Raw genomic sequence first — 25,872 nt, 5'->3', positions numbered from 1 at the left:
AAAATGCATTTTAATTTTATTATTTAATAATATGCAATTTATATAAGAGTTTTCACAATATAATACTTCATTTAATCTTCCACACAAGGTCAAGGAAGATGATGTTGTTTTTTAGGGTTTTTTTTTTTTTTTTTTTTTGCGGGTCTGGGGATGAAACCGAGGGGCATTTGACCTACAAACTACACCCCCTGCCCTATTTTTTATTCTTTATTTTGAAACAAGTTCTCACTAAGTTGCAAAAGGCCTCACTAAGTAGTTGAGGCTGTCTGCTAATCACAATCTTCCAGTCTCAGCCTCCTGAATGCTTGTGCCACCATGCCCAGCAGGTGGTATTTTTTTAAAAAATAGAGATGATGGCTTCAGTGTATCTAACTTTATTTTTCTTTTAATGTCAGACTTCAATATAGTATAAAGTACATGAAACTGGAGCTTCTTCAGCTACAGAAAACCAAAGCATTCAGAGCTCTGTTTACTTAGAGTTCACTTATCTCTTTCCTATCCCAGGAACTTCTGAGGGACCTCAGTGGAGCTCCAGAGCTTTTCAAATATCTGTTAGAGAGCTCTATGTTAGGTAGTACCTGCTATTCTTTTAGAAAAACATTTTGTAAATATGGATATCACTCAAATGTGTCTTACATTTATTTTGTGAGGTACTTTGTTATGAGTTTTGTTGTTGGTAGTGGTATTGTTTGTGGTATGGATTGAACCCAAAGGCATTTGACCTCCAAGCTACACCCCCAGCCCTTTTTTCAACTTCTTTTTGTTTCAGAACAGGATTTTAGCTGGGTGTTGTGACACGTTTGTAATCCCAGTACATGAGAGACAGAGACAGGAGGATCCAGGTTGTGCCCAGCCTCAGATACTTAGTGATGCCCTCTGCAACTTAGTGAGTTCTTGTTTCAAAATAAAGAATAAAAGATAGGAATGGGCTTATAGCTCAGAGGTAGAATGCCCCTAAGTTCAATTATCAGCAACACACACACACACACACACACACACACACACACACACACACAACGGGTCTTGCTAGGGTACTGAGAGTCTTACCACATTGCTGAGGGTCCCCTGGAACCTACGATCTTCCTGGTTCGGTATCCAAGTACTGAGATTACAGGCATGCATCACCACACTCAACTGTTAATAAGTATTTCTAAAAATATATTAACTGTAATTTTTCAGGTAGATTTAAAAAATAACAATATTAAATTCTTAAATTAGTAATTAGGAGAGGAGTTTTTTTCCTTAGCATGTTCAAGGCTGGTGAGCACAAAATGATAAATGTGCACATTTTCCAGCTTAAAGACTAGAGTGGCTAAAGACCAACGTTCTGTGTTTTTTTTAACTATACGCTTTCTTTATTTGATCTGAAGGACCGTATGTCTCACTACCAATCATAATATTGCTTTTAATGCCGTCATAAAGACTTAATGATGTTCCATCAAGACACATTAACATTTCCCTTGAAGTGAAGGTGATATGAAACCTACCTGAATATTTAGCATTTCATACTCTCTTCAAAATAAGTCGTCTTATATTTAAGAACAAGTGGAGAGCTTATTTTAAGGGTGTAAAGGAGCAACGTGAAGTCAGTACCTTGAATGTAAAATAAGATATGAAAAGACAGGAGAATAAAATTATACAATTTTTTTTGAAAATCACTTGGAAGATATGCAAACTAAAAATGGCAAAATCCATAGGGTTTGGTGACTCATGCACACCTGTAATCTCAGTACTTGGGAAGCTGAGATAGGAGGATTGCAGGTTCTAAAACAGCCTCTGAAACTTAGGGAGACTTTGTTTCAAAACAAAAATTAAAAAAAAAAAGAAACAAAGGTTGAGAGTGTAGCAGATCACAGGTAGAATTCCCTAGGATCAATCCCCAGTATATAAATAAATAAATAAATAAATAAATAAATAAATAAATAAATAAATAAATAAATCTATCTTGTGGCCATCTGAACCACCAGTATGTTGTATACTGTCCTGAGATCCCATGGCTTCTTTTTCCTAAGTTTAGGTGCCCATGGCAGGGTGACACTGCTTAAAGAAACCATGGAAATCATTGGAGCACGTTCTGTATGAACCAGAGCATTGATGTGGTGTGGAAAATATTCCAGAGCACAGTCTTATTTTCCTCTTTTAAACTGAGCATGTTAATAATTTATTTTCACCAAGCTGTGTGGAAGGTATATATTATTGATGAGATCATGTTTTATAGAGTTTCAGAATTTCTGGCTCTACCAGGTCTAGCATCTTTCCTGCATCACAGTGGGAAGAAGATTAAAAAAAAAAAAGAAAAAGAAAAAGAGAAAGAATCTTCCATGATTCCAGGACACAGTAATGTGCATTTCTATCCTTTCTAGTTGTCCATTTGTCCTCTCTTCCACTCTACCCAAATCCCCTTGTACTGTCTTTACAAGTGGAATCTAGAAACCAGGAAGAAGAATAGATGGTTGTTTTGTCAAGATGTCTTCAGAGCATTTTAACAAAGGGAAGTGTTGTGGAAAGGCATCAGTCAGAGAACACATTCTCTGTGTTCAGGTGATGGGGATCGTCCTCCCCATCACCTGAACAATAGTAAGAGAGAGAATGAGGCAGAGGGTGGTGCTCTGACTGAGGAACACAGAGCAAGAAACACCCCTGCTGAGCCCTGTGCTTTGTTGCCCAGCTCTTCTTTTGCTGAAAGAATATGTTGTAGAGATTGCCTATCATGTATGGATATGGATTCGGAGGCAACTGAAAATGAACTGAAAGGAGTGATAATGGATTGTAAGACACATATTCATTTCATCATCCAGCCACATAAATAACCCCTGTCAGCCCAACACAGAGCAGAGAGGAAATACCCCACAGGTACTTCTTATCTCTCTGGTTTGATCTGCATGGCTGCAATATCATTTTGTGCATAACTTTTGCACAAATCATCTTCTTGGGTAATGTTTTTCAGCAGTCATTCTGGTTCCCACCTAATTAGCTCTTAGCTGTCTGGAGCTGGAATACTGATTAAAGGGGGAGATTTCCTTTTGTAATCTCCCAGTCTGGATGCCTGGGACAACAGTAAGGTACAGGCTACATGGGGAGATAAGTAATTGTGTTTATCATGCTGTCATCTGCATAGCAACTCCATTTTTCTCTTTGTCTGTCTGTGCCCAGTCACCTTCACCCTGAAGCCACTTGAGCCTGGGGGCACTGTGGGCATCCACGGTACCCAGAAGCGACTTACGGATATGCAGAATATTCCCTCTGGAAAATAAGAAAGTGGAAATTTGTCATATTTTCCTCCGATTTATCCTGCCCTTAAATTTTAAGTTCATTAGGTATCCAAATAAATAGATTACACTTTAGTTAAACAGTGAAGCCCTATTTTCCCCAAACTTAGGGAAAAAAATGGCAGCTTGAATTTTAAGTGTGCCTCTGAATGCTCATTATAAACAATTCCAGTGTCCAAGGAGAAGTAAGATAGGGAATAATTATACATCTGTCTAGTACATTTCATGTTTTATATTCTTTTTCCTACTTGGGTAGATCCTCATCTCAGCTACAGACTAAGAATTTACACAGCTGATGAGTGGTCATCCATCCAGGTCAGGCGGGTCAGTTGTGAGCCCCAAACATTTCCTAACTTAGTTACTCTTATAAGCTTCACAGAGATGCATAGTTGTCCTTTTAATGACTCTGTCCTTGTAGATAATTGAATTGACAAGAAATCCATGATCAGCACTTTTTCAAGTAAATAAATTACTTAATATAATTTCTCTACCATAAATCTTACACCCACCACCACGTTTTGAGAAAAATCAATAATATGTTCCTTGGATAGTACCTTCATTTTTAGAACTTTAGAATAATACAGCTGACAGCAGAGAAGTCCCTAGGGGCTTAAGCATATTAGTTAGCAGGCTGGGCTTCACCCTTCCTGAGAAAGGTTTCACCCTATACTTTAATCCACCGGTTTTTTAATCCTGTTTCTTTATCTCTTCCTCAATTTTGCTAGTTTAAATGTGCAAACTGCCACTAAGAGAGTTTATCCACAAAGGGGGCCTCTTCTGACCTTCCTGAACTCCTATTTCTGCAGGAATAAGTTGAGCAGCCAACTAGGTATGCACAGCTGGCTGGCCCTTCTTTCCCCAAACTGAAATGCATTTCCCTGGGCTGGAAGTAACCCCACAAATTCACTAGTGGTCAGTGGAGCTTGGGTTATACAGGCAATTATTTTTACTTACAAATAAACATTTCTAAAGGAGTCAATGAAACTAGTGTTATCTCAGTACCTTGAAAAAGATTATCTAATAATATTTATAAATAATATTCATGATTAATTTTTTGTACTGGAGATTGAACCCAAGGGCATTCTATCTCCCAGCTATACTCTCAGTCTATTTTATTTTTTATTTTGAAACAGGGTCTCACTAAGTTGTTGAAAGCGTGACTAATTACTGAGGCTGGCTGTGAATCTTCAATCTTTCTGTCTCATCTCCTAAGTACTAGGATTACGTGTGTGCGCCACCACACCTGGCTTATTATAAGTAGTATTTTAAAGTAATAATAAGTAATATTATAAAAATTATTTTTACATAGAGATCTTTTCCCCAAAATTGTTATGGTAACTTCAGTAAGACCTAGGATTAGGACACTGACCTTGAGAACAGCTCATTACTTACATCATGGATGCTATTTGAAGTCAGACAATATACATGTCTGTGCATGTGAGATAAATATATTACCCACAGTTGAGCATGCTCTAGATTGGAATGGAGCCTGCATTACAGGTAGGAAGATACCTGAGAGGTCAGGAACTTGCAAGACTCTTGATGTCAACTCACAAGTAGAATATAATGGGTGGGTTTAAGAGTAGTAAAACCAACAGGTTAGTTGGTCAACTACATGGATGAAATAAAAGACAAAGTGGTGATGGATAACTCGTTTCAGGGGAATGCCTGGCAAATAGCTCTCACCACCTGTATGCCACAGCATCCTTCAGCAGCTTGGTAGAGCAAGTGGTCCTATTCACAGAATTATTGTTCAGTGGGCAAACACTAATTTAATACTCAGGCCTCTATTTTGGGAAAATAGGATAAATGTGGTTTGTTTTTTTTCTTCTCATTGGGGTCCAGTAAACTCTTGGATGAAAAAAAAATAAGATTATGAAAGTTGGGCAAAAATATAGACTGATTAGGAAACTTAAGACCAAACGATTGTTGTGGTAGTGCGTGGATTCCTTTCTGTCTTATATATCTCAAAGTTGGAGGTAAAGAAGACACAACATGAAAGTTCCAACATGTGCAAACAAAAGGAAAGAAAAAAGCAAGTCCCTACAAAAGCATGTTCTCTAGGGCCAAAGGATTAGGAAAGGGTCAGCCTATAAAACAGAAAAATTTTAGAAAATCACTGCTTTACTCTGGCAAAAAGAATAAAATAAAAAGAAAAGGCCTAGTCCCAAACATTGGCCAACAAAGACTAACGTGAGTGGGAAGCCTAATCTTCTCCTCTCACCAGGCTGTAGTGAGGTGCCATAAGTTGTCCTGTTATAGGGGTGGTTTCAGAGAATGATGCGTAATATGGCTAGACTTTGCCTACACCTGAGGGTAACAAGCGCCCACCCTACTAAGGTTGTATTGTAAGAGGCCTCACGGAGTGTCAGGACACTCACCACCATCCAGCAGTAACAACGCACCTCGCTGAGGTATCAATGGAGAAACAAGGTGCTCTAAAGAAGTACCAATGCCCTCTAGGACAGAGCATTAGCAGTTGCTGCAGACAACTGAGGTCAACACTAACGTGGAGCCCATTCTTCTCCCAGTATTAGTGGGAAACCTGAATTTCTACCCTCACCTAGCAGTATTGAGTCCACCTTCTACCCTCACCTAGCAGGATTGAGTCAACCTTCTACCCGCACCTAGAAGGATTGGGTCCACCTTCTACCCGCACCTAGCAGGATTGGGTCCACCTTCTTCCCGCACCTAGCAGGATTGAGTCCACCTTCTACCCTCACCTAGCAGGATTGAGTCCACCTTCTACCCTCACCTAGCAGGATTGGGTCCACCTTCTTCCCACACCTAGCAGGACTGGGTCCACCTTCTACCCTCACCTACCAGGATTGAGTCCACCTTCTACCCTCACCTAGCAGGATTGAGTCCACCTTCTTCCCGCACCTAGCAGGATTGAGTCCACCTTCTACCCTCACCTAGCAGGATTGAGTCCACCTTCTTCCCGCACCTAGCAGGATTGGGTCCACCTTCTTCCAGCACCTAGCAGGATTGAGTCCACCTTCTACCCGCACCTAGCAGGATTGAGTCTGCCTTCTACCCGCACCTAGCAGGATTGAGTCCTCCTACTTGCTTCCATGATGGGGCAGTGTCAGATGAAGTAACTGAAACAACTGAAGTAAGACCCAGAATCTCGGGTCTTATTGCCCAAATGTATACGTTACAATAATTATTCAAACCAGGAACAAGTTGGAGATTTTTTAACTACAATCCAAGTTTACGGAGAGAGAGAGAGAAAGAGAAGGAGGGAGGGAGGGGAAGAGAAAGAGAGAATTATTAATAGACACCAATAATGAAATAAAACAGGCATTAGATTATTTGATGTGTCTGTGTGGTACTGGGATAAAATCCAGGGGCATTCATTCTACCTCCAAGGTGTATCCCCAGCCCTATTTTTAATTATTCATTTATTTATTTTCTTTTGTTGAGGTAACAGGGATAGAAACCAAGGGCAATGAATCTCTGAGCTATACCTGTAGCCTATTCTTTAGTCTTCTTGTGTTTGAAACAGGGTCTCACTGAGTTCTTAAGGGCCTCACTAAGCAGCTGAGGCTGTCCAGGAAACACGATCCTCCAGTCTCAGCCTCCCGAATGCTGGCATTATACGCATGCACCACCATGACAACTTTTATTATCTATTTTGAAACAAGGTCTCACTAAATTGCAGAGGGCCTCATTAAGTAGCCAAAGCTGTCCTCGAACCTGTCATCCTCCTGCCTCAGCCCCCCAATGCCACCATGCCCAGCTTTTGATTAAAAAAAATTTAAAGAGGCTATGATCAAAATAGTTCAATGTGCAATTATAAACACAGTGAAAAATGTTGTAGAGTCTCAGCAAAGACATAAAAGCTCTCTTAACAAATAAGAAGATGACATAAAAGGAAATAAGTGACAATTTTAGAACTAAAACATACAATGATAAAAATCTTTTAAACTGTAATGAATAGGCTCAACATCAGAATGTATAAGAGCAACCAATGAACCCTAAGGTAGTGCAATAAAATTTACTTAATTTGAACTAGAGAGAAATTGACTAATAAACAAAACTGAGCATATCCTCTCAAACCTGTATGACTATGTGATATTGGAGCTACAAAATTATTTCATCTCATCAAATCATCTTATCTTAGAGAATTATTTTGGAAAATTTAAAATTATAGATTCAAATTTAATGGCTATAGAATTACTAAATTTTCTTTTTCATATCGGGAAAGTTGTGATTTATATTATTTTAAAAACTGGTCTCTATCATCTGAGCTGTCAAATTTATTGGGATAGTTGTTTATAGTGTTGGCTTACTGTCCTTGGAAGTCTGCAGCATCTGAAGTGATATCCTCTGTTTCATTCCTGTTATTGATACTTTTTTGTTTTTAACTTATTTATATCTAGATTTGCAAATACACATATAAATATATATTACTTATATACTTACATATAATTTATGTAATTATATATTACATTTATAATATCACATATATATATACACACATATATGCATATATATGATTCTTCAAAATGTTTAAAGAAGAATTGATACCAATTCTACAGACTTTTTTTTCTTTTTTGGGGGGGTGGTCTGGGGATGGAATCCAGGGGCATTCGACCTCCGAGCTACACCCCCTGCCCTATTTTTTATTCTTTATTTTGAAACAGGGTCTCACTAAGTTGCAGAGGGCCTCACTAAGTAGCTGAGGCTGTCTGCGAACCGCGATCCTCTGTCTCAGCCTCCCGAATGCTGGAATTACAAGTGTGTGCCACCACACCCGGCCCTACAGACTTTTCCAGAAAACAGAGGACAAAGGACATACCAATTTAATTTATGACATTAGTATTTCCCAGATATTCAAACTAGACAAAAGCAGATTAAAAATAAAAACTAGAGGAAAGTGTCTTTTGTAAATATATGCAAAATTATTTTACAAAATAATTACAATATAATTCGGCAACATACATAGAAAATATTTAAATACCATGACACAGATTTTATTGCAGGAATACATGGCTTGTTTGATATTTGAAAATCAATCAATATAATCTGCCATGTTTACATGCTATAAAAGAAGAAAACTTACATGATTTTTATTAGATGCATAAAAAAGCATTTAACAATATTCAACATCCATGAATGATAAAAATACTATTTGATAATCAGGGATAGAAATAAATTTTCTTGCCTTCAAAAGGAAAATCTATAAAAATACCCTACCACTAACATTACACTTAATACTGAAAGGTAAAACACTTCCCTAAAGGTGGGAGGCAGAAAAGTATGTCTGGTCTTATGAATATTATTCAACTTAATACTAGAAGTTTTAGCCAGTACACTATCAAGAAGGGGAAATAAAGGGCATATTGATCAAAGACGAATGAATAAAATTGTCTCTCTTGGCAAATGACATAATTGTGTATGCAGAAAATTATAAGAAATCTATATGAAAACTTCTAGTAATAATAAGTGAATTAAAAAAGGTCACAGGATAGATTACAAGCAAATGAAAAGTCAATATTGATATATGGGTAATGAGCCCTGTAGCCCCCAAATAAAAATTGCAAAGTTAATAGTTGTTCAAAAATTACTTTGACATAAATCCAGACAAACATGTTCAGAATCTTTATATTAAAAAACAAAAAATTAATTTCTAGAAAATTATACCAAGTTAAAAAGACCACTCCCAAAAGATCACGTACTACATTATTTCATTTATATTACATTCTTAAAGCAACATAATTATAGGATAGAGAACTGATTAGCAGATAAGCAGTTTTCAGAGGATAAGAACTGTGCATGTGATTTGGGAAAAAAGGGGAGCATGATTATAAAAAGAAACGATAGGAATGGTCTTAATCACAATGAAAGTGTTTTCTATCTTAACTCTATCGATGTCAATATCCCGGTTATTATATTACACTATAATTTTGAAAGACATTACCATTACATAGTTATATCAATGTAAATATATATACACATTGTTATATTGCCATATATATGAACATATATACGTGCATTCATAATTCAGAGAGAGATTTTCCAAAGAATAACCAAATTTATTTGGGAATAGTAATAGTAATATACATTCCATAGTAAACTATGAGTATACTCAAGGATAAAGCAAAATAAAGATTTTAAAGGCAAAATTGAGGATTATTTGATAAAATATTAATTCTTTGCTACGTGGATAAATAAGAAGATTGCTACTAGTTCAGGTTGAAGGGGAAGTTGCAAGGCACATGACCTTACCAAGGACTTTTGTGTAAGGGTCTGGTGGCTTTTTTGCATGTTTTGATCCTGTTAGACCTTTGTGGTCAGGCAATTATGCATGACCACTCTTCCCTCTTGACCACTTGACTTTATTTATATGTTCTCTTTAGGGGTGATACAAATGACCTCATTTGGATCCTGACAACATTTGCATTTCTTTGTATAGATCAAGATAGATAGGTTTTGGCTGTCCTGTATTGCTGGGATGGACCTGTTTCTACTGATGGTCTGATTTGATCCCATGTAGACAAGACAGTAATTGGTAACCAGAAGTAAGTGTCAGAACCTTTTTAACTACATTTGAGTAACCAAGAGGTTTAGGAGTAATGGGTCTTGGACTAAAGCTTACTTAGCATCCATTGTTAACATTGAATGTATCTGTTCTATAAGCCATGGCTATTTCAGTACTGGCAAACATCATTTTGTTCTGAGTAGAGAAGTTCAGAGGAAGCTCACCAAATGCTGTGTGCATATATATCCCTGTAATTCTGAACTACACTGTGACGTTAGACTACAATGTATCAATTACAGTCTATTTAAATAAAATAAAAAAATTAAAACCAAAAAGAACATAAATGCAGCTTACACAGTAGCTTTGAACCAGAGCCTAAGCTTAAAGGTAATAACAAATGAAATAAGTAAAAATAAGAACCTTCACTGGATGAGGCCTGCTGAAGTCCTTGAGACCATTCTCATATTTTCTGTAGGGAGTTCTCAATTTCTTCAGAGGGAATTTTTTAAAGACCAGCCAACAGTAAAATATCAAGTCATCTTAAGTATTTAAAACAGTTTTTTTTTAACATCAGACCACAGTAGGAGAGTCAAAATATAGGAGGAGAATAAAATGTATAGTAGCTGACAAAATAATTGAGGGAAAGTTTAAATTAAATGTAAACTGTAAAACTGGAAATGCAGTTCAGAAGATAGTTAAAAAAATTTTAATTTTTAAATTAAAATAAAAAAATACCTTGAAAACTTTTATTAATAACAGGTCAGTACTTTAGGAAAACCTTATTGCTTTAAATAAAAAGAATTAAATGTTGGCTTAATATCTGTGTATTCATCTTATTTATTTATTCATTTATTTTCACGGTACTGGAGATTAAACCCAGGGACGTTCTACCTCTGAGCTAATCCCCCCCCAGCCATATATTTTTCATTCCTTATTTTGAAACAGGGTCTCATTGAGTTGCAGAGGGCCTAAAAAAATAGCTGAGGCTAACCACGAACCTGTAATCCTCCTGTCTCAGTTTCCCAAGTACTGGGATTACAAGTGTGAGTCACCATACCCAGCTCATACTCATCTTTTAGAAAAAACAAATGTATAAAATATTTTTTTTATTATCTCTCACAAAACTTTTGCAGTTTTCTCAAACCTTTTGCAACATGCGAAAGGTTTTGTCCCTTTTTCTTCCCTCTCTGTCCTAGCCTAGTCATTCTTCTTTAGGACAAAACATTTATTTTATCACATAAAATTTTTGTCATAGAGAAATATTTTTCTTACCTTTTTCCCAAAACTCATTTTCCTATTTATTTATTTTAATTTGTATTTATTTATTTATTTATTTATTTATTTATTTATTTATTTATTTCTATACTGGGGATTGAACCCAGGGGCATTCTACCTCTGAGATACACCCTAGCCCTATTTTTTTTTTTTTTTATTCTTTTGTTTTTTGAAACAGGGTCTCACTAAAGTACAGAGGGCTTCACTAAGTAGCTGAGGCTGGCTAAAAACCTGTGATCCTCCTCTCCCAGTTGCCCAAGTATTGGTATTACAAGTAAAATCATCATGCCTGGCTTCACATCTTCTTATTTATAACTTTCTGTGTACCAGTGTTCGTTATTTTCTGGTTCCATTCTATTTTGCTTTTATTTTCGTTCTTAAACTTAGATTTTGAAACAATATTTAAAAAAATTTTTTTTAATTTAGACAAATTACTCCATTTCTTAATTAAAAAACATATTTCATTTCTTCCTTATTTTTCTCTCCAAAAACAATTCGTAATTATTTCTTGATTTCTTTATAGAATTATAAGGTGTGTGTGTGTGTGTGTGTGTGTGTGTGTGTGTGTGTGTGTGTTAGGATGTTACTGGGAATTGAACTCAGTGGCATTCTACCTCTAAGCTACACTCTATTTTATTTTATTTTTTCTTTTGAATCTGGATTTCACTAGATGTAGAGAGCCTCACTAAATTGCTGAGACTGGCTGTGAAGCTGCAGTCCTCCTAACTCAGCCTCCCTCTGAGTACTGGGGTTACAAGTATGGGCCACCAGACCTGCTTGGCTAATTAAAATTTTATATTCTAAGTAACTGTAATCTCTCTGGTAAATACCTTGGAAAAAATTAATTTTGAAACTTTTACTACATTCCAGCAACTTATGTCCAGAATATGCCATACTTATTGATATATTTTAACAAATCAAGAATACTTGGAATGCTTGAATATATATTTACTATTTGATTTTTTTCAGCATTTTAAATTAGGGATTATTAATACATTTTATGTGTATATATTACTTAATTGGGTATAATAAAACTAAGACTTCAAATTATGTGGAGATTTCATTTATAGAAACCTCACTTGGATAAATTTAGTTTATTTTCAACATGTATGCATTTTTAACATGATCAAACATATATGTACTCAAATATCTTATAGTTCTTAGCGTTTTAGTAAAGATAAATAAAATCATAATTCTGTAAACTTTCCAGTTTTTAAAATTATGATTGAGTCCAAGTTATATTTTTTCACAAAATACAATGAGTTAAGGTCACCAGTTTAAATGATTAAAGTTTACAATAGTCATTTGGCATGATAAGTAATCTTATATAGGCTGTGAACTAAATAATCATTTGGCAGTAATCTTATACAGGCTGTGAACTAAATTTTTGAGTAAAAAATTTTCATAAAAGTTTGGTTTTAAATAGCTATTTTTTTTTAAAAAAAATTCTATTCTCATTTTAGTTTAGAATTTAACTTGTAAGCATTCACATTTTGGCTAGAATTGGCTGGAATAACAAACTTACAAGTGACTTTGAAATTATTAAGAATTAATTTTTGTCTGCTAGTTGGTCTGTTTTTTTTTTTTTTGACTAGTCAACATAGATGGGAAAGATTTTTAGAAATATTTGAAAGGCTATTTGCCATTTTCCATTAGCTTTTCCTCATCCATGTGGCAGACAATGCAATTTTTATGCAAACATATTATTGCTCTGAGCTCATGATATTGACAAAGGCATAATGGTCAAAAATAAAAGCAGAACCATTTTATTTGAGGAGCTAACTTTTATAAATATTTATTAGTGTTTCAGATTATTAATCTTTAATTAACTCTTTTATCACCTAAATCATTGATAGAAAAGTCTAAGTTCACATTGTAAAAGAATGACTCAAGTGTCTAGGGTGTCATGGAGTTGTTATAAACTGCAAAATCATTAAGTTTTTTTCCTATATCATTTAAAATGACATAAGAAAATCTTTAAGTAGGCTTTTCTGTTTTCATTATATTTGCCTTTATCTCATTTTAAGTGAAAAAGTCAGAAGATTCAATGTAGGATGAAAAAAAAGATAGTAAAATACATTTACATGTTAACTCTATAATTACAGCTAAAGAAACACTTTTTACATTAATTATAAAAAATGAACACAAGAATAGACCAAAATATAGCTGGCTGGAGTGTCTGAAGGAAGAATATATTTTACATGTTTTAGAATTTTAGGGTCTTATTCTATTCTTAATCTCTTAAAATCAAAGACAATTTTATAAACCCTGTCTGAGAATGTTAAGAGTTTGTGCACAGTATTTTTTTTTTTTTTCAACAAGTGTAGCTGGTGCAGAATTTTTTTTAGCTTGGCAAAAAGCCTTTTATACACAAACAATGTTTTTGTTTCTAATTACTTTTCACAAATGTTAGTTTGTTCAATCTGTGGGCAAGGTTTTCCTAGTTGCATGGAAATTGTTTTGTGCCTGGCAGGCACCATAGTGATAATCTTGCCCCTGCATGACCAGAGCATCTTCACATGGAGACTCTATCTTAAAGGTTAGAACCTTTCATAGATGATGGTGGCACCCCAGTGGCTCCTGATTGGCCGTTCCATGCCTGTACTTTAGAATGTTTATTTTTTACACACTGGAGATTTTCAGAAGCAAGTAGGGTAAAAAGAAAAAAAGTTAAAAGAGCCAAATCATATGTAGAAGCATATAATTGAACCAAAATCAAAGCAGTCATAAAAATTTTAAATTAAGCATGAGGATCAAACAAAATATTAAATGAAGTACACAAAACTAGAAGAAAATATTTCTAGGGAGTATATGAAACCCTCATAGAATACAAGTTCTGTGGAAACGTAAGTACATACCAGGACAGAACTTGCCAGAAAAAGGTTAAAGTTTGTGTTCCCCAAAGAGATGCAGTAGCCTTTCTATTCAAATCAAAACTGAGGAAAAGCCAATAGAGAGCCTCTACCCAAAACAGAAGGACTCAATATGGGAAAAGAATCAGCAGGACAGAAGAAGTCAAACCGTAGAAACTGAGATGAACCAGAGCTCAGTGCAGACTCCAAACTTGGCTCCAAGAATCACTGATTCTTTTTTCAGGTGACCTTGCTCTGGATCCCACTTCTGACACAAAAATATGTCCACCTAAATAACAACCAGAGAGAGATTCTTCAAAGAACCAGAATACTTATTTGGAAATAGTTGAGCATTGCAATGGGAATATGCATAGTGCACTATGACCATGTGGGAGATGGGGCAAGGGGAAGGTTTTAAAGGCAAAATTGAAGAGGATTGACAAGCACTGTGTGCATGTACGTCGCTATCACTATGGGGTGCATTGATGATGTGAGACTATAATGTACTGATATAAGTATTTAAAAAAGAAGAAAATGAGGAAGATTGCGCATGATATTTCAAAAAATATAATTCTTCGCTCCAAGGTTTAATAACAAGGTGGCACTAGTAAAATTTGTACAGTGTCTTGACAAGTTTTCTTGCAGAAGTAAATGTATAAGGCTGTAGTGGCCTTTGTTCAAGTTTAGGTTCTGGTTATTATTTTTGTAATTGCTACTATCATTAAATTAAGCACGGGAACCCTTCTTTATAACCACTAGCTTTATTTGTTTTTTTGTTACTATTGATAGAAGTGACTATGATTCTATTAATATTGCCAATAGAAATGCATGAGTAAACCAAATATTTTATAATTATCAAAAAGCTATGATATAGGCCGGGCGTAGTGTCGCACGCTTGTAATCCCTGCGCTTGGAAGGCGGAGACAGGAGGATCGCGCAGGTTCAAAGCCACCCGCGCTGGTGTAAGAGACCCTGTTTCCAAATAAAAACATACAAATAGGTCTGGGAGTGTAGCCCAGAGGTAGAAGGGCTTCCAGGAACCCCAGTACCACAAAAAATAAAAAGTAAAAAAAAAAGTTATGATATTAGTTTGATACTTACAAATATGATAAATGACAAGATCCAGAAGTGAGTTGCATTATACTCTAACTTCAAACCAGGGAAGACCATAAATTTTATATTGAAAATCTGCAGTGTCGGAAGTAAAGTGATATGAAAATATCTGGGTCTTTGAAGGATGCCATCACAGTTCATATTAATTCTACCATAGGTTATTGGATATGTTTAAAATGGAAAGAAATGCTAAATTAAGTTAGAGTTTACTGGCAGAGCTGGGGTAAATTTTTCTACCAAACTCAAAGATCTGTTAAAAAAAAAAAAAAAAAAAAAAAAAGCTCGCATTTGGGAGGCTGAGATAGGAAGATCCAGGTTTGTGGACAGCCACAATGCAACTCAATGAGACCCTGTTTCAAAATAAAGAATAAATAGGGCTGGGGGTGTAGCTCAGAGGTAGAATGCCCCCCGGTTACATCCTCAGTACCACAAAAAACAAACAAACAAACAAAACAAAACAAAAACTGCAGAAGTTTCAGTAGACTATAATCCTGCCTAGGTGAACTATTGCTCCATCTGAAGGATTATCCTCAGAGGTCAAATTTTAATTGGCCCTTCCATCTCTAAAATTGTGGTTAAAGTATTTGTTTTTATTTCTAAGACTTTATTTTCATTGAGATAAAATGTTACATGTGCCTTAATGTCCCTCTGTCTCTCTAAGACCATTGCTTCATTTGCTGATGCTACATTAAAAATTAGAACACCGTTTCTAGAATAATGACAGGTGGCTTGTGTTAGGAATTGTTACCCCAAGGAACAAAGCATGCCTATTTAATTTAGGCTCGGTTTAGCTAGTTTGTGATATTAACAAATTTTATAGGTGAAAGGGGAAAAAATAGATGGTGAGATTGCTGTCATGCAGAGAACTTTTGGGTTTTGATATTCTTTTTGTGCTTGGTGCTACTACTGTTGCTGCTACTGTTATTAGTGAAAGAGTCTTAACATATCTAAAAGGCAATAGTAAAATATAAACAAAGAGTTTTAAGTTTCTTATTGATCCATGTGGTAGATTGAAGCGACAATTGACAATTGCGTCGAGATTCTGTAGTGTGGTTGAATATGATACCAGATGTGGTTGCATATGATACCAAATGTGTCTTTTGAATATTCATTCATTACAGAGGACCGAGTCAGAAAATAAAAGACCAGGATCAAGTCCCACCTCTCCTTCCAATAACATGTGTTGGGATTTGGGACAACTTTGTCATGTTCCCTGTGGCAAAGTTTTCTCATAGGTAAAATAGAATGGAGATATCCTCTGATCTTCCTAGCTCTGACATTCTATAATTCGACAGTTTATATTTTAGTACTAGGAAAGCCAAAAAAAATAACGTTTTAACCCTTCACATTTGTAGCTATTCTTTGCATCCTGTTAAGCTCATAAACATTATGGCAGAAATTCTTATTTCCTTTCAGGATTTGGAGATGACTAATTTCTCTTTGTAAACTTCAAGGCTTTGTATGTTCTCCTTTCAAAGGGATAGGACTGCCTATCACCAATCACATTGATCTTCACATAAATAATAACATCAATATCATTGCTTCATGGCCATCATAATGGACTTATTGGCCCCACTATTTTTGTCTATGGTCATAGCATCAGCTGAGTGCTATCCCTTTTGGGCTATGAATCGCTAAGAGGAGTGTGAATAGAGAGATCTCTTCTGTGAGTGTGTGCATGCGCGCCTTTTAAGTTTTCTTATTGATCCTTGTGGTAGGTTGCAGCAACAATTGCGTGGAGATTCTGTAGTGTGGTTGAAAGGAGGAATGTTTTGCATATGATACCAGGTGTGTCTTTTAGTACATTATTTCCAAAGCATTTTCTAATTACATAAGTGTTCAAACAGGAATTGTCAAATGTTAGAAGCAGTAACAGATGGGAAAACCAAATCACAGAACTTTAGAACCCAGAGGTGTCATTGCTGCCTCGCGCATTTTCAGCTGGATTAGCTCTTTTGTCTCATTTTCAGCTTGTGCGTTTCACACCATTTGAGAGATTTTCTGTCTGGAAGAAATTCAAAGCAGTGGGAAACCCTCTCTTCACTCCGAGTCTTGCCTGACCCTTGTTCTCCTGTTTGTTCTCCTCCTATCTTATTAATGCAGCTGTGAGTACATTTCCAGAACTCTGCACCTGATACAGTGATGAGGGATCAGGTGCCAGGTAGGGTAATCAATCCGGAGGGCTTTTAGCAGCCCATCCTGCCTCTGTTTGACAGCGTGTCTCCGTCAAGGAGACTGTCTTCCTCAGATCGATAAATCAATCAGTTCTTTTTACGTCTTATGAAGCACTCCTCACGCCCTATGTCACTCAGGCGACATCACACACAAACGGAGAATCAGAGTCGAGGTCGGGCCCCAGCCGTCCCCATTCACATTCTATCCTATAATCGCGTATCTTTCCCCAGAATCAATTCCTGGCACAGTGGTAATGGATCAAAGTCCAGTTCTTCATTCCTCTAGACTGAAGAGTAAATCTGTCTAAAGAGCTGGATGTTTTCCTGTGGTTAAAATTAAACAAATCACATCTGTAATTTAAAGTAGGATAGGATAGTTGCAAGGTTTGTGATGTGGACTGGTCAAAGAAAAGAACAAAGGTTTTATTTTAAAATATGAACCAGTTGCCGGGCGTGGTGGCGCACGCTTGTAATCCCCGCGCTTGGGAGGCAGAGACAGGAGGATCATGCAGGTTCGAAGCCAGCCGCGCGCGCTGGCTTAGGAGATCCTGTTTCCAAAAATGAAAATATAAAAATAGGTCTGGGAGTGTAGCCCAGAGGTAGAAGGGCTTCCAGGAACCCCAGTACAAAAAAAAAAAAAAATATGAACCAGGCATGGTGGCACATGCCTGTAATCCTAGTACTTGGGAGGCTGAGACAGAAAGATCGCAGGTTCAAAGACAGCCTCAGCAACTTAGCAAGACCCTGTTCGAAATAAAAAATAAATAAATAAAATAGGTCTGGGTAACAGCTCAGAGGTGGAATTCCCCCGGGTTCAACCCCCAGTACCACAAAATTAATTAATTAATTAATTAATGATAAGTTTACTGATACTTCTTAAAGAATTCCCAGGACTGTGATAAGTTGTCAAAGTCGTGAAGGGGTTTAGAGTCCGTCGATGTATATAAGATATGTGTGTGTTCCTGTGCACCAAGAAGTCCAGTTGTCCTGTTGGCATGGGGACATGGGAAGGGGTTGTAATCACCCTGAGAAAGTCCAGTTCTTTATTCCTATCGATGCACTTGTTTCAAATAGAGGGTTTGGGCCTTTGGTGTCATTGAACAATGGCTTCTACTGTTATGGGGAGAAAATAAAAACAATCACATCTGGTGGCCTCAGATCACAAGTGTAGATTCTGAAACCCACCTATATACACTGGCTTCTGCAGGGTCACCTGCTGGCAAGTGGCTGGTCTGAGACCCCCTCTCCCAGATTCACCTCTGTGCACTCCCTTTTAGAACTTGGGCAGATCTGAGCTTTCCTAAGCAACACATTTTCTCTTTTAGAGCAGATGGAAGAACATCACACAGTGTGGCTTCGTAGGTATAGGTAGAGGGTAGAGTACACTGGACTCGCTGTTACCCCTTTCCATACCCGATCACCCTCAGTTTCCACTAGTAAAAAGAAGTGTGACCTAGTGAGTAAGAACATGAGTTTTGAAGCCAGACATTATAGAAATGAAGCAGGCTTCTCCCCACCGCCTAGACAGCTTTACAAGGCAGGAGAATTCAGTGGTTACTAGAATCTGCTCCAGAATCCAAATGCAAATTCTGCCTTATGTTTAGTGTCTAACATTGGGTAAGTGATTTATACGTTTTGAATCTCACTTTCTCCCTCTAGCCCTAAGGACTAAGAAGGTTAATGGCACATGAAGCTTGCACGGAGCCATGCTGACAGGGAACTTGGAGCAGATTTTAGTGCCCATCCCTCTCCCAGGGGCTGGAAGTGTGTTGTGTCCAGGACAGTTCCAATTCAATGTCAGAATACTAGTTTAGACCTGAGGGTTTACTACCAGTCTCCCTTTTCTTAGTCCTCAAAACTCCAAGTTTCAAATTAGAAAATAATAAAGAAGATATAACACCATCTTCTTTCCATTGTCTGTAATTCATGTCATCCTTTCTGACAAAGAAATGTGCAGCTTTGGGCTTCCACTAAGCAGCAAGAGGCAGCCCAAGCTCTGGAGGCTTCCAGGTATTGTGTAATTAATTAGGCTATGGATGCATGGTTCTGGCCTGGTAGCTGTTCTTTATTAATAATTATGCATCCCTGGAAGAGCCGTGAGTATCTCAGTATCACGGCGACCCAGAACTTATCTCGGCCTACTTCCTTTAAAAAAGTAAGAAGGATATTACATTTTAAAATATAGTGTATTTGTTCAAAATATATATTTATAATTAATTTTGGGGTAATTTTATGACACCCTTTGTGGTATGGCATGTCAAGAAGATTTTAAAAAATAAGAAGAACTTAAAGAAAGAAACTGTATTAATAGATCTTAGAATCTGCCTTAGGGTGAGGGATAATTTATAGGTTGCACATTTGAAGGGGAAAGAGAGAATATACTCTCAAAGCCCTTTTTCACAGAGGAGTAGAGATCTTGCCTAAAACACACAAAAGTAAGGCCACAGATTAAATGGGGAAAGGCCCCACTGGGGAAAGCTAAAAGAATCTTACATTCACAAGACATATAAAACAGTAGGTTGAGAAGGATTTTAGGACATAATTGCACCCTTTTTTCTCTTTCTCATTTGCCCAGAAAGGTGACATCGATGTTACTGAATATTAGAGGCAGAACTGGAACTAGACTCCAATCCCCCTGATTCCTAGCCAAGGGCTCTTTACAATGTGCTGTATTATCTCTTCAAGCAGACATTTGTCCACGTAACCATTAGGGTTATCCAAACCCATATTGTGGTGACAGCCTGCTGAAATAAGCATCTAAACTGATAATGATAGTTCATTTCATATGGGCCATAAAGTAGCAATAACTGTCTTTAGCTTCTTGGTTGAAGCCAGACCTATAATCTCAAGATAAATAGCCGTGTGTGCTTTTACCAATCTCCCGGGCACACCAGTATCCCTGTTCCTCCACTCAGGAGCAGCATATGCTTAATTTTCAGACTAATAAAATTATCTCAAGGAGATAAATACATATGATGTATTTAGTTCAATGTTATTAAGTGGCTCCTTACAATCCTGATGTTGTTACAAATCTGCCAGCTTGTGTTTTCTTTCCCTAATTGTACATCCTCTGTGAATCACACGTGGTTAACACATTTGTATCCGATTCCATTGAATTCCCCCTTGAATACTACAATTGCAGATTATTTTACCCATCATCCAGATACTTTTTTTTTAAAGTAAATGTTGCATGCAAGTTATGTAGCCAGTTTCTTTAGAGTCACAAGCAAGGACCTCACAACAGATGCACAGACTGTACTTTGAAAAATATAATATTGGATCTCAGGAAAGACACACTGCAGAAAACAATTTCCTTCTAGGGATTTTACATATAGGCTAAGATATTTAGTTACAATGTCTTTAGCCACTTTAATGAGGCACTTTCACTAAATTTCCTGGGAGCAAGATTATACTTCATTGGCCTATCAGCATTAGGTATGGCTGTGTGTTTTTCTCTCGACAATAAATGCTTGTTATTTCCAAAAGTAAAACCATAAGAATCAGTATATGCTTTGCAATGGCAGCTTTTCTTTCTGCCACACAACTGGCAATATTTTAGACAAAGACCACTTTTTGTGTGTGTGTGTGTGTGTGTGTGTGCGGTTTTGGAGATGGAACCCAGGGGCATTTGACCTCTGAGCTACACCCTCTGCCCTACTTTTTTATTCTTTATGTTTGAAACAGGGTCTCACTAAGTTGCGGAGGGCCTCGCTAAGTAGCTGAGACTGTCCGTGAACTGCGATCCTCTGGTCTCAGCCTCCCAAATGCTGGGATTACAAGCGTGCACCACCGTGCCCGGCTAAGACCACTTTTTAGAATAAAACCATAGCTGACCCATCATAGGCTTGTAGCAAGGGAAGATACAAAGGTTTGTTTTCGTAGGGCATTGAGACTTGGAGGTCATTTTATATTGCAATATAATATACTTTATCCTGACTGAAGCAGATAGGTAGAGATAGGAGCTCCAGGCAGGGGTGGGGGCAGAATTAAAAATTAAGCTATCAGTCTAACTTTATGGAGAGTGTTTATTCAAAAAATAATAGTAAGCCGAGCATGGTGGCTCACGCTTGTAATCCCAGCACTTGGGAGACTGAGACAGGAGGATTGCACAGGTTCGAAGCCAGCCTCAGCTACTTAGTGAGGCTCTCAGCAACTTAGTGAGACCCTGTTTCCAAATAAAGTATAAAATGAGTCTGGGAGTATAGCCTGGAGGTAGAAAAGCCCCAGGGTCCCACCCCCAGTAGCAAAATAATAATTAATAATAATAATAATAAATAATAATAATACAGTAGTAGTAGTAGTAGTAGTAGTAGTAGTAGTAGTAGAAGTAGTAGTAGTAAATAAGTTTAATAGTAAGAGTAGAACTAGAGAGAGATTAACTTTTGTCCCGAAACTTAAAGTACAATTTGCGTGTTTATTTTTGGTAGTGGGAATTGAACCCAGGGAAATTCTACCACTGAGTGACACAGTGAGTCCGTTTTATTTTTTGTTTTTGAATCCGGGTCTCACTAGGTTGGTGATAGTCTTGCTAGCTTGCTGATGCTGGTCTAGAACTTGCAATCTTCCTGTCTTAGCCTCCCAAGTGCTAGGATTATAGGGGCACACTACCATACCAGGCAACTTGTATAAAATTCAATTCAGTTATTATTTTTCTGTTTCACATTTCCATCCCTTGAAAATGGAAGATCTTCCCCAATATCTTGTTCAATTTATACAACCAATTCAGTCAACACTGTCAAATGTAGGGCATTTTAGTTTGTGAAGAACCATAAGGAAAGAAATAAAAGAAAAAAAAATCACAACTTACAGAATGATTTATAGAATGATTACCATAGGTCACAAATAATAGGATTTTACAGGTGACTCTGCTAAAGTTCTCATGTAGAAAGAAGTGGAAAGCCATTTTAGTTATTATTATACTGTTCTGATCAAAGACTATAAAATGTCTACTGGCATTAAAATATTTTTGCTGAGTGATTTACAGTTTCTGGAAAAAGAGAGGCAGATGTAGGTATATTGTATACTAGCATAGATTGGTTTCTGTTATAGAATTTAAAGAGTCATCAGGGGTAGTATAAGATAATCCTATTCAAGTATAATATCCACTTGAATGAGGTTCTCCATCTGGACAATCTGTCAGTCCTCAGTGCCAAGCTCATGGGCTCCCAGCTACGATTCCCAGTACTCCTGGTTTGTGATCCCTTCTGCTGGTGATAAGCATGCTGGGATCCCTCAGTTCCTCCTCCTTTAATCTCACATCTATCTAGTACATCTATGTAGTTTTGTTTGCAGGTATAAAAATTCTGGATAGAATTTGCACAACCTTAGTTAGGTTTCTTTTCGATCCATCATTTACCATAATCAACTCTAAAGCTTTCGTTCTAGTCTGCATAACTTCTGAGGCAAACACAATTTCTTTCATGTCCACAGCAAGTCTTTACTAAGATGACATTTGACCCCGGCACTTGTAATGTGACTCTTAACTCAGCATCTGTTTCATCTCACACTTTGCCATGCTGGCCCTGTCAAAATTAAATTAATTCAATTCAGAATTTAATTCAGGGGCCAATGGCTAAGTTAGACTGGACTCCATAAGGAGCAAGAGGAAATTCTGCTCCAAGTTCACATTCCGCTTCTCCACAGAACACTGACATCAGACACCTAAGCAGGTTTCTGCTTGTGTGTGCCTATGTGCAGTACAGTTTTTGATACTGATTCATTCCTTCTTCCCTGCATTACTTTTCTTGTAAAAACAAGGGAGGGGACACACGCATTGATCTCCTCAAAGAAGAATCTTCTTTTATTAGTATTGTATGCTATACAGATACAAGTTTCCATGTGTACCTATGGGCATGTGTGGAGGGATAGTATACACCACTGGCCTTAAGTACCAAAAGACAGATACAACTGACTGCTTCCAGTTTGCACCTGGAACATCTGCAGGATGATTCCTGAGTGTCCTAGTAAAAAAGGTCACATTTCTACGAATGGGAACCCAGAGGCTGATTGGCTGGATCATCAGATGAGACACAGAATCTTAGCTTAGAATTCTCCCTTTAGACTTGAGATACTGTGTCAGTGTGTGCTCTCTGAGATTTCTGGCAGCCTGCCGCTTAATAGCAGCAATTTAGGGTTTTTGCTTTTCTTTGTGCTGACCCATTCAGAGAATAAAATGGGCACTCATGATATTCAGGGAAATGCATCTGGGCCTCCAAACCATTCTGCAGAAGCTGTGACAGCTCCCATAAACCACACTTGGGGCATGTGCACAGCTGCAGAAGAAGACCCCCAAAACTCTTATCTGTCCCTCTCCTGCCTTTGCCCCAAAAAATAAAGTATTAGCACCACACAGAAAGAATGAGAGACCGTGATAAGGAAATGTATTTCAGAGCTGTATATCTCAAGCTTGTTATTTGATCTCTAATGTTCTATAGTGATGTGTTTGTTTTCTTGTATATGTGGAGTCTACCTTGTATTGTCCTGTGTAAATGGTAAACAGAAAAGTGTTCTCTAGCACCTTTTGTCTACTTAGCATCAGACAAATCTGTTAGAGATCCAGCTTTACCACTCAACAGTAGTGTGAACTCAGGTAAATTGTTTTTGATTGCTTAGTTGTAAAATCTTATCTTTACCATATAAATAAAGAATCATTGTAAAGGTCATTGTCCTGTGTTATATAAATAAAGTTTGTATGTTTAACTGTGTATATATGGATGGTGATGTTACATCTCGGACTCTGAACTCTACTTTTGCACTAAGAGAAAAGAAAGTAGCAGCTGCACCATGAACTAGCAGATTGATTGGATAGTCATGTGAAACTATTGCAGAGGCCTCTGTGGCACCAGGCACACAGTAGGTGCTCAAAAGTACTGACTTTTTCCCCATTTTCTTCTTTTTACTTTTTTACAATCTCTCCTCATAGCCTTTTTATGTCTCCAAAGCTATTTTGTTTAATCAATATTTCCCTTTAATTCACCCTAAAGAAAAGATAGGAGAGTTTACAGTGTGATCTTTTCAAGCAATCTATATTGCCTTCTTATATTGAAGAGTTTCTTCCTTTAAAGACAGCAATGATGACTTAGTTTAATTCCACATTATCACTGAGCTTAATCTTGACTACCCAAAATGCAGCTTAAAAAAAAAAAAAACAATACAAAAACCCCCACCATACTCTGGTAAGTGCATAGAAGAAAAGACTTTATTGAGAACCTGACAAGTAAGTGGACTGGGAAGAAGGGAGATAATGGTGATGGAATTTTGTAGATAATTCAGATTTTCAAAACTTGTTTCTCCTATAAGTGGAAACTGTGATATATATATATATATATATATATATATATATATATATATATATATATATATATATTGAAGTACTGGGGATGGAACCCAGAGGTATTCTACCTCTGAGAGACATCCCCAGGCCTTTTCTTTCTTTTATTTATTTATTTATTTATTTATTTATTTATTTATTTATTTATTTTGAAACAGGGTCTCACAGAGTTGCAAAGGGCCTCACTAAGTAGCTGAGGTTGTCCATGAATTGCAATCCTCCTGTCTCAGCTTCATTTTTAAAACCTTCTGCCAGGTGTGGTGGCATACGTTTATAATCCCATTACTTGAGAGGCTGAGACAGGTGGATTGCACAAGTTTGAAGCCAGCCTCAGCCAATAAGTGAGGCTCTCAGCAACTTACTGAGACCCTGTTTCCAAAGTATAAAATAGGTTTGGGAGTATAGACTGTAGGTAGAAAAGCCCCTGGGTTCCACCCCAGTACCACACACACACACACACACACACACACACACACACACACACAATTTTTTGGTGGGGTTTTCATAATGTTTTTGTGAAGTTGAGAAGCAGGGTGGTATAAAACAGTAGTTTCGAGGTGTGGTCCCAGTCTAGTAGTATCCATATCACCAGGGAACTTTCACATTTGAAGACCCCACCACTGACCTACTAAATCAGACATACAAGGACCAGGGCTCAGTAATCTGTGTTTTAACAAGGCCTCCATGTATTTTCGATGCAACCTAAAGTTTGAGAACCACTAATGCAAAGCAATGTATGCCGGCCCTGACAGCCCAGGTGAGTCATTTCGGAGGTTTCTTTCTTCCCAGAAAATGAAACATTTGGATGAGATGTTCTAGAAGTTTCCATTAGAGTATTGTAGGATTCTCTATAGTGTGTGAATAATAAATATATGGTTTAGGAACAATGAAGAGATTCCTCTAAGCTCTGGAATATATTTTATAATCAGTAGCTCCACTCCTAGGAAGTATCTTGAATTTCACAAGTTATTACAAGAGCCTATACTACAAATTAAATTCTGTATGTGCTAGTATAGTAAATCTCAAATCCCCAGAAACTGTACTCCTGACCATGCCATATAGCTCTCAAATAAAAACTAGTTTAACGGAAGATGAATTAGGAGCATCGTTTTTGTTTACAATCTGAGTTTCCATGTCAGCACATCAGTACACATTATTTGAATATACTTTTATCTGTGCAGAGCATTATCATATTGCTTAAATGAAATACTGACTTTTTTTATTTGAGAGACCTCTAACTTAACTCAATAATAATAATCTAAAAATTTGGTTTCTTCCAAAATCACGGCCATATTCTCAAAAGGAGAATATTGTACATCTCTGGTTTTATCACTCATCCAGTCAGTGATGGGGGTGATGATGATTAGGGTGA

This window comes from Muscardinus avellanarius (assembly GCF_963383645.1).
Source record: "Muscardinus avellanarius genome assembly, chromosome: 5".
Taxonomy (NCBI): domain Eukaryota; kingdom Metazoa; phylum Chordata; class Mammalia; order Rodentia; family Gliridae; genus Muscardinus; species Muscardinus avellanarius.
This window is presented reverse-complemented; position numbering follows the sequence as displayed.